Source organism: Procambarus clarkii, chromosome 87 (genome assembly GCF_040958095.1).
Source record: "Procambarus clarkii isolate CNS0578487 chromosome 87, FALCON_Pclarkii_2.0, whole genome shotgun sequence".
Taxonomy (NCBI): domain Eukaryota; kingdom Metazoa; phylum Arthropoda; class Malacostraca; order Decapoda; family Cambaridae; genus Procambarus; species Procambarus clarkii.
Genome location: NC_091236.1, coordinates 22175352 through 22185044, shown reverse-complemented (window position 1 = coordinate 22185044; position 9693 = coordinate 22175352).

Genomic DNA, 9693 nt, shown 5'->3' with positions numbered 1-9693 from the left:
TCCCCCCTGCAATTTTCAAAATATCGCAAGCATCCCAATTTCGAGGCCTGAGCCATATTTTGGAGCTAAATTCTGGCTCTATGCACGTATTCGCAGTTTGAAATTACGATTTTTTATACCCAACATATGCCAAGTCCTAAGAGCGGCAATGAGTGACATTATGCACAAACTCCCCTGCAGTTTTCGAAATATCCCAATTTCGAAGCCTGAGCCATATTTTGGAGCCACATTCAGGCTCTCAGCACGTATTCGAAGTTTGAAATTGCGACTTTTTTATACCCAACATATGCCAAGTACTGAAAGCTCCGTTTGGTCATATTTGTCCCAAACTCCCCTGCAGTTTTCAAAATATCCCAAATATCCCAATTTTGTGGCCTGAGCCATATTTTGGAGCCAAATTCTGGCTCTCTGCACGTATTCACAGTTTGAAATTACGACTTTTTATACGGAACATATGCCAAGTACTGAAAACGGCGTTTTGTCACATTTGTCAAAATCCCCTCTGGAGTTTTCAAAATATCCCAATTATCCCAATATCGAGGCCAGAGCCATATTTTGGAGCCAAATTCTGGCTCTCTGCACGTATTCGCAGTTTGATATTACAACTTTTTATACCCAACATATGCCAAGTACTGAAAGGTGCAGTGAGTCACATTTTGCACAAACTCCCCTGCAGTTTTCGAAATATCCCAAATATCCCAATTTCGAGGCCTGAGTCATATTTTGGAGCCAAATTCTGGCTCTCTGCACGTATTCGCAGTTTGAAATTGCGACTTTTTTATACCCAACATATGCCAAGTACTGAAAGCGGCGTTTGGACACATTTGTCCCAATCCCCCCTCTGCAGTTTTCAAAATATCCCAAACATCTCAATTTCGAGGCCTGAGCCATATTTTGGAGCCAAATTCAGGCTCTCTGCACGTATTCGCAGTTTGAAATTACGAATTTTTATACCTAACATATGCCAAGTACTGAAAGCGGCGTTTGGTCATTTGTCCCAAACTCCCCTGCAGTTTTCTACATATCCCAAACATTCCAATTTCGTGGCCTGAGCCATATTTTGGAGGCAAGTTCCTGCTCTCTGCACGTATTCGCAGTTTGAAATTACGACTTTTATACCCAACATATGCCAAGTACTGATAGCGTCGTTTGGTCATATTTGTCCCAAACTTCCCTGCAATTTTCAAAATATCCCAAACATCCCAATTTCGAGGCCTGAGCTATATTTTGGAGCCAAATTCTGGCTCTATGCACGTATTCGCAATTTGAAATTACGACTTTTTATACCCAACATATGCGAAGTACTAAAAGCGGCGTTTGGTCACATTTGTCCCAAAGCTCCCTGCAGTTTTCAAAATATCCCAAACATCTCAATTTCGAGGCCTGATCCATATTTTGGAACCAAATTCTGGCTCACTGCACATATTCGCATTTTGATATTACGAACTTTTTATACCTAACATATGCCAAGTCCTGAAAGCGGCAGTGAGTCACATTTTGCACAAACTACCCTGCAGTTTTCGAAATATCCCAAATATCCCAATTTCGAGGCCTGAGTCATATTTTGGAGCCAAATTCTGGCTCTCTGCACGTATTCGCAGTGTGAAATTACGACTTTTTTATACCCAACATATGCCAAATACTGAAAGTGGCGTTTGGACACATTTATCCCAATCCCCCCTGCAGTTTTCAAAATATCCCAAACATCTCAATTTTGAGGCCTGAGCCATATTTTGGAGCCAAATTCAGGCTCTCTGCACGTATTCGCAGTTTGAAATTACGACTTTTCATATCCAACATGTGCCAAGTACTGAAAGCGGCGTTTGGTCACATTTGTCCCAAACCCCCCCTGCAGTTTTCAAAATATATCAACCATCCCAATTTCGAGGCCTGAGCCATATTTTGGAGCCAAATTCTGGCTCTCTACACGTATTCGCATTTTGATATTACGACTTTTTATACCCAACATATGCCAAGTATTGAAAGCGGCAGTGAGTCATATTTTGTACAAACTCCCCTGCAGATTTCAAAATATCTCAAATATCCCAATTTCGTGTCCTGAGCAATATTTTGGAGCCAAATTCTGGCTTTCTGCTCGTATTCGCAGTTTAATATTACGACTTTTTTACCCAACATATGCCAAGTACTGAAAGCGGCGTTTGGTCACATTTGTCCCAATCCCCCCTGCAGTGTTCAAAATATTCCAAACATCCCAATTTCGAGGCCTGGGCCATATTTTGGAGCCAAATTCTGGCTCTCTGCACGTATTCGCAGTGTGAAATTACGACTTTTATACCCAACATATGCCAAGTCCTGCAAGCGGCGTTTGGTCATATTTGTCCCAAACTCCCCTGCAGTTTTCAAAATATCCCAAACATCCCAATTTCGAGGCCTGGGCCATATTTTGGAGCCAAATTCTGGCTATCTGCACGTATTCGCATTTTGATATTACGACTTTTTATACCTAACATATGCCAAGTCCTGAAAGCGGCAGTGAGTCACATTTTGCACAAACTACCCTGCAGTTTTTGAAATGTCCCAAATATCCCAATTTTGAGGCTTGAGTCATGTTTTGGAGCCAAATTCTGGCTTTCTGCACGTATTTGCAGTTTGAAATTGCGACTTTTTTATACCCAACATATGCCAAGTACTGAATGCGGCAGTGAGTCACATTTTGCACAACCTCCCCTGCAGTTTTCGAAATATCCCAAATATCCCAATTTCGAGGCCTCAGCCATATTTTGGAGCCAAATCCTGGCTCTCTGCACGTATTCGCATTTTGATATTACGACTTTTTATACCTAACATATGCCAAGTCCTGAAAGCGGCAATGAGTCACATTTTGCACAAACTACCCTGCAGTTTTCGAAATATCCCAAATATCCCAATTTCGAGGCCTGGAGCCAAATTCTGGCTCTCTGCACGTATTCGCAGTTTGAAATTGCGACTTTTTTATACCCAACATATGCCAAATACTGAAAGTGGCGTTTGGACACATTTATCCCAATCCCCCCTGCAGTTTTCAAAATATCCCAAACATCTCAATTTTGAGGCCTGAGCCATATTTTGGAGCCAAATTCAGGCTCTCTGCACGCATTCGCTGTTTGAAATTACGACTTTTCATATCCAACATGTGCCAAGTACTGAAAGCGGCGTTTGGTCATATTTGTCCCAAACCCCCCCTGCAGTTTTCAAAATATCCCAACCATCCCAATTTCGAGGCCAGAGCCATATTTTGGAGCCAAATTCTGGCTCTCTACACGTATTCGCATTTTGATATTACGACTTTTTATACCCAACATATGCCAAGTATTGAAAGCGGCAGTGAGTCACATTTTGCACAAACTCCCCTGCAGTTTTCAAAATATCTCAAATATCCCAATTTCGTGTCCTGAGCAATATTTTGGAGCCAAATTCTGGCTCTCTGCTCGTATTCGCAGTTTAATATTACGACTTTTTTACCCAACATATGCCAAGTACTGAAAGCGGCGTTTGGTCACATTTGTCCCAATCCCCCCTGCAGTTTTCAAAAAATACCAAACATCCCAATTTCGAGGCCTGAGCCATATTTTGGAGCCAAATTCTGGCTCTCTGCACGTATTCGCAGTTTGATATTACGACTTTTATACCCAACATATGCCAAGTACTGCAAGCGGCGTTTGGTCATATTTGTCCCAAACTCCCCTGCAGTTTTCAAAATATCCCATACATCCCGATTTCGAGGCCTGATCCATATTTTGGAACCAAATTCTGGCTCTTTGCACGTATTCGCAGTTTGATATTACGACTTTTTATACCCAACATATGCCAAGTACTGAAAGCGGCAGTGAGTCACATTTTGCACAAACTAACCTGCAGTTTTCAAAATATCTCAAATATCCCAATTTCGTGTCCTGAGCCATATTTTGGAGCCAAATTCTGGCTCTCTGCTCGTATTCGCTGTGTAATATTACGACTTTTTATACCCAACATATGCCAAGTACTGAAAGCGGCGTTTGGTCACATTTGTCCCAATCCCCCCTGCAGTGTTCAAAATATCCCAAACATCCCAATTTCGAGGCCTGGGCCATATTTTGGAGCCAAATTCTGGCTCTCTGCATGTATTCGCAGTGTGAAATTACGACTTTTATACCCAACATATGCCAAGTCCTGCAAGCGGCCTTTGGTCATATTTGTCCCATACTCCCCTGCAGTTTTCAAAATATCCCAAACATCCCAATTTCGAGGCCTGGGCCATATTTTGGAGCCAAATTCTGGCTATCTGCACGTATTCGCATTTTGATATTACGACTTTTTATACCTAACATATGCCAAGTCCTGAAAGCGGCAGTGAGTCACATTTTGCACAAACTACCCTGCAGTTTTTGAAATGTCCCAAATATCCCAATTTTGAGGCTTGACTCATGTTTTGGAGCCAAATTCTGGCTTTCTGCACGTATTTGCAGTTTGAAATTGCGACTTTTTTATACCCAACATATGCCAAGTACTGAATGTGGCAGTGAGTCACATTTTGCACAACCTCCCCTGCAGTTTTCGAAATATCCCAAATATCCCAATTTCGAGGCCTCAGCCATTATTTGGAGCCAAATTCTGGATCTCTGCACGTATTCGCTTTTCGATATTACGACTTTTTATATCTAACATATGCCAAGTCCTGAAACCGGCAGTGAATCACATTTTGCACAAACTACCCTGCAGTTTTCGAAATATCCCAATTATCCCAATTTCGAGGCCTGAGTCATATTTTGGAGCCAAATTCTGGATCTCTGCACGTATTCGCAGTTTGAAATTGCGACTTTTTTATACCCAACATATGCCAAATACTGAAAGCCGCGTATGGACACATTTGTCCCAAACCCCCCATGCAGTATTCAAAATATCCCAACCATCCCAATTTCGAGGCCTGAGCCATATTTTGGAGCCAAATTCTGGCTCTCTGCACGCATTCGCATTTTGATATTACGAATTTTTATACCCAACATATGCCAAGTCCTGAAAGCGGCAGTGAGTCACATTTTGCACAAACTACCCTGCCGTTTTTGAAAAATCCCAAATATCGCAATTTCGATGCCTGAGTCATATTTTGGAGCCAAATTCTGGCTCTCTGCACATATTCGCAGTTTGAAATTGCGACTTTTTTATACATAACATATGCCAAATACTGAAAGTGGCGTTTGGACACATTTGTCCCAATCCCCCGTGCAGTTTTCAAAATATCCCAAACATCTCAATTTTGAGGCCTGGGCCATATTTTGGAGCCAAATTCTGGCTCTCTGCATGTATTCGCATTTTGATATTACGACTTTTTATACCTAACATATGCCAAGTACTGCAAGCGGCATTTAGTCATATTTGTCCCAAACTCCCCTGCAGTTTTCAAAATATCCCAAACATCCCAATTTCGAGGCCTGGACCATATTTTGGAGCCAAATTCTAGCTCACTGCACGTATTCGCAGTTTGAAATTGCAACTTTTTTATACCCAACAAATGCCAAGTACTGAAAGCGTTGTTTGGTCATATTTGTCCCAAACTTCCCTGCAATTTTCACAATATCCCAAACATCCCAATTTCGAGGCCTGAGCTATATTTTGGAGCCAAATTCAGGCTCTATGCACGTATTCGCAGTTTGAAATTACGACTTTTTATACCCAACATATGCAAAGTACTGCAAGCGGCGTTTGGTCATATTTGTCCCAAACTCCCCTGCAGTTTTCAAAATATCCCAAACATCCCAATTTCGAGGCCTGGGCCATATTTTGGAGCCAAATTCTGGCTATCTGCACGTATTCGCATTTTGATATTACGACTTTTTATACCTAACATATGCCAAGTCCTGAAAGCAGCAGTGAGTCACATTTTGCACAAACTACCCTGCAGTTTTTGAAATGTCCCAAATATCCCAATTTTAAGGCTTGAGTCATGTTTTGGAGCCAAATTCTGGCTTTCTGCACGTATTTGCAGTTTGAAATTGCGACTTTTTTATACCCAACATATGCCAAGTACTGAATGCGGCAGAGAGTCACATTTTGCACAACCTCCCCTGCAGTTTTCGAAATATCCCAAATATCCAAATTTCGAGGCCTCAGCCATATTTTGGAGCCAAATTCTGGCTCTCTGCACGTATTCGCATTTTGATATTACGACTTTTTACACCTAACATATGCCAAGTCCTGAAAGCGGCAATGAGTCACATTTTGCACAAACTACCCTGCAGTTTTCGAAATATCCAAAAAATCCCAATTTCGAGGCCTGAGTCATATTTTGGAGCCAAATTCTGGCTCTCTGCACGTATTCGCAGTTTGAAATTGCGACTTTTTTATACCCAACATATGCCATATACTGAAAGTGGCGTTTGGACACATTTATCCCAATCCCCCCTGCAGTTTTCAAAATATCCCAAACATCTCAATTTTGAGGCCTGAGCCATATTTTGGAGCCAAATTCAGGCTCTCTGCACGTATTCGCAGTTTGAAATTACGACTTTTCATATCCAACATGTGCCAAGTACTGAAAGCGGCGTTTGGTCATATTTGTCCCAAACCCCCCCCTGCAGTTTTCAAAATATCCCAACCATCCCAATTTCGAGGCCTGAGCCATATTTTGGAGCCAAATTCTGGCTCACTACACGTATTCGCATTTTGATATTACGACTTTTTATACCCAACATATGCCAAGTATTGAAAGCGGCAGTGAGTCACATTTTGCACAAACTCCCCTGCAGTTTTCAAAATATCTCAAATATCCCAATTTCGTGTCCTGAGCAATATTTTGGAGCCAAATTCTGGCTCTCTGCTCGTATTCGCAGTTTAATATTACGACTTTTTTACCCAACATATGCCAAGTACTGAAAGCGGCGTTTGGTCACATTTGTCCCAATCCCCCCTGCAGTTTTCAAAAAATACCAAACATTCCAATTTCGAGGCCTGAGCCATATTTTGGAGCCAAATTCTGGCTCTCTGCACGTATTCGCAGTTTGAAATTACGACTTTTATACCCAACATATGCCAAGTACTGCAAGCGGCGTTTGGTCATATTTGTCCCAAAACTCCCCTGCAGTTTTCAAAATATCCCATACATCCCGATTTCGAGGCCTGATCCATATTTTGGAACCAAATTCTGGCTCTTTGCACGTATTCGCAGTTTGATATTACGACTTTTTATACCCAACATATGCCAAGTACTGAAAGCGGCAGTGAGTCACATTTTGCACAAACTCCCCTGCAGTTTTCAAAATATCTCAAATATCCCAATTTCGTGTCCTGAGCCATATTTTGGAGCCAAATTCTGGCTCTCTGCACGCATTCGCATTTTGATATGACGAATTTTTATACCCAACATATGCCAAGTATTCAAAGCGGCAGTGAGTCACATTTTGCACAAACTCCCCTGCAGTTTTCAAAATATCTCAAATATCCCAATTTCGTGTCCTGAGCAATATTTTGGAGCCAAATTCTGGCTCTCTGCACGTATTCGCAGTTTGAAATTACGACTTTTATACCCAACATATGCCAAGTACTGCAAGCGGCGTTTGGTCATATTTGTCCCAAACTCCCCTGCAGTTTTCAAAATATCCCAAACATCCCAATTTCGGGGCCTGATCCATATTTTGGAACCAAATTCTGGCTCACTGCACGTATTCGCAGTTTGATATTACGACTTTCTATACCCAACATATGCCAAGTACTGTAAGCGGCAGTGAGTCACATTTTGCACAAACTCCCCTGCAGTTTTCAAAATATCTCAAATATCCCAATTTCGTGTCCTGAGCCATATTTTGGAACCAAATTCTGGCTATCTGCACGTATTCGCAGATGAAATTGCGACGTTTTTATACCCAACATATGCCAAGTACTGAAAGCGGTGTTTGGACACATTTGTCCCAATCCCCCCTGCAGTTTTCAAAATATCCCAAACATCCCAATTTCGAGTCCTGAGCCATATTTTGGAACCAAATTCTGGCTTTCTGCACGTATTCGCAGTTTGAAATTACGACTTTTCATACCCAACATGTGCCAAGTACTGAAAGCGGCGTTTGGTCATATTTGTCCCAAACTTCCCTGCAATTTTCAAAATATCCCAAACATCCTAATTTCGAGGCCTGAGCAATATTTTGGAGCCAAATTCTGGCTCTATGCACGTATTCGCAGTTTGAAATTACGACTTTTTATAGCCAACATATGCCAAGTCCTGAAAGCGGCAGTGAGTCACATTTTGCACAAACTCCCCTGCATTTTTCAAAATATCCCAAATATCCCAATTTCGAGGAATGAGCCATATTTTGGAGCCAAATTCTGGCTCTCTGCACGTATTCGCAGTTTGAAATTACGACTTTTTATACCCAACATATGCAAAGTACTGAAAGCGGCGTTTGGTCACATTTGTCCCAATCCCCTCTTCAGTTTTCGAAATATCCCAAACAACCCAATATCGAGGCCTGAGCCATATTTGCTCTATGCACGTATTCGTAATTTGATATTACGACTTTTTATACCCAACATATGCCAAGTACTGAAAGCGGCAGTGAGTCACATTTTGCACAAACTTCGCTGCAGTTTTCAAAATATCCCAATTTCGAGGCCTGAGCCATATTTTGGAACCAAATTCTGGCTATCTGCATGTATTCGCAGTTTGATATTACAACTTTTTATACCCAACATATGCAAAGTACTGAATGCGGCAGTGAGTCACATTTTGGACAAACTCCCCTGCAGTTTTCAAAATATCCCAAATATCCCAATTTCGAGGAATGAGCCATATGTTGCAGCCAAATTCTGGCTCTCTGCACTTATTCGCAGTTTGAAATTACGACTTTTTATACCCAACATATGCCAAGTACTGAAAGCAGCGTTTGGTCACATTTGTCCCAATCCCCTCTGCAGTTTTCAAAATATCCCAAACAACCCAATATCGAGGCCTGAGCCATATTTTGGAGCCAAATTCGGGCTCTATGCACGTATTCGCAGTTTGATATTTCGACTTTTTATACCCAACATATGCCAAGTACTGAATGCGGCAGAGAGTCACATTTTGCACAACCTCCCCTGCAGTTTTCGAAATATCCCAAATATCCCAATTTCGAGGCCTCAGCCATATTTTGGAGCCAAATTCTGGCTCTCTGCACGTATTCGCATTTTGATATTACGAATTTTTATACCTAACATATGCCAAGTCCTGAAAGCGGCAATGAGTCACATTTTGCACAAACTACCCTGCAGTTTTCGAAATATCCAAAATATCCCAATTTCGAGGCCTGAGTCATATTTTGGAGCCAAATTCTGGCTCTCTGCACGTATTCGCAGTTTGAAATTGCGACTTTTTTATACCCAACATATGCCAAATACTGAAAGTGGCGTTTGGACACATTTATCCCAATCCCCCCTGCAGTTTTCAAAATATCCCAAACATCTCAATTTTGAGGCCTGAGCCATATTTTGGAGCCAAATTCAGGCTCTCTGGACGTATTCGCAGTTTGAAATTACGACTTTTCATATCCAACATGTGCCAAGTACTGAAAGCCGCGTTTGGTCATATTTGTCCCAAACCCCCCCCCCTGCAGTTTTCAAAATATCCCAACCATCCCAATTTTGAGGCCTGAGCCATATTTTGGAGCCAAATTCTGGCTCTCTACACGTATTCGCATTTTGATATTACGACTTTTTATACCCAACATATGCCAAGTATTGAAAGCGGCA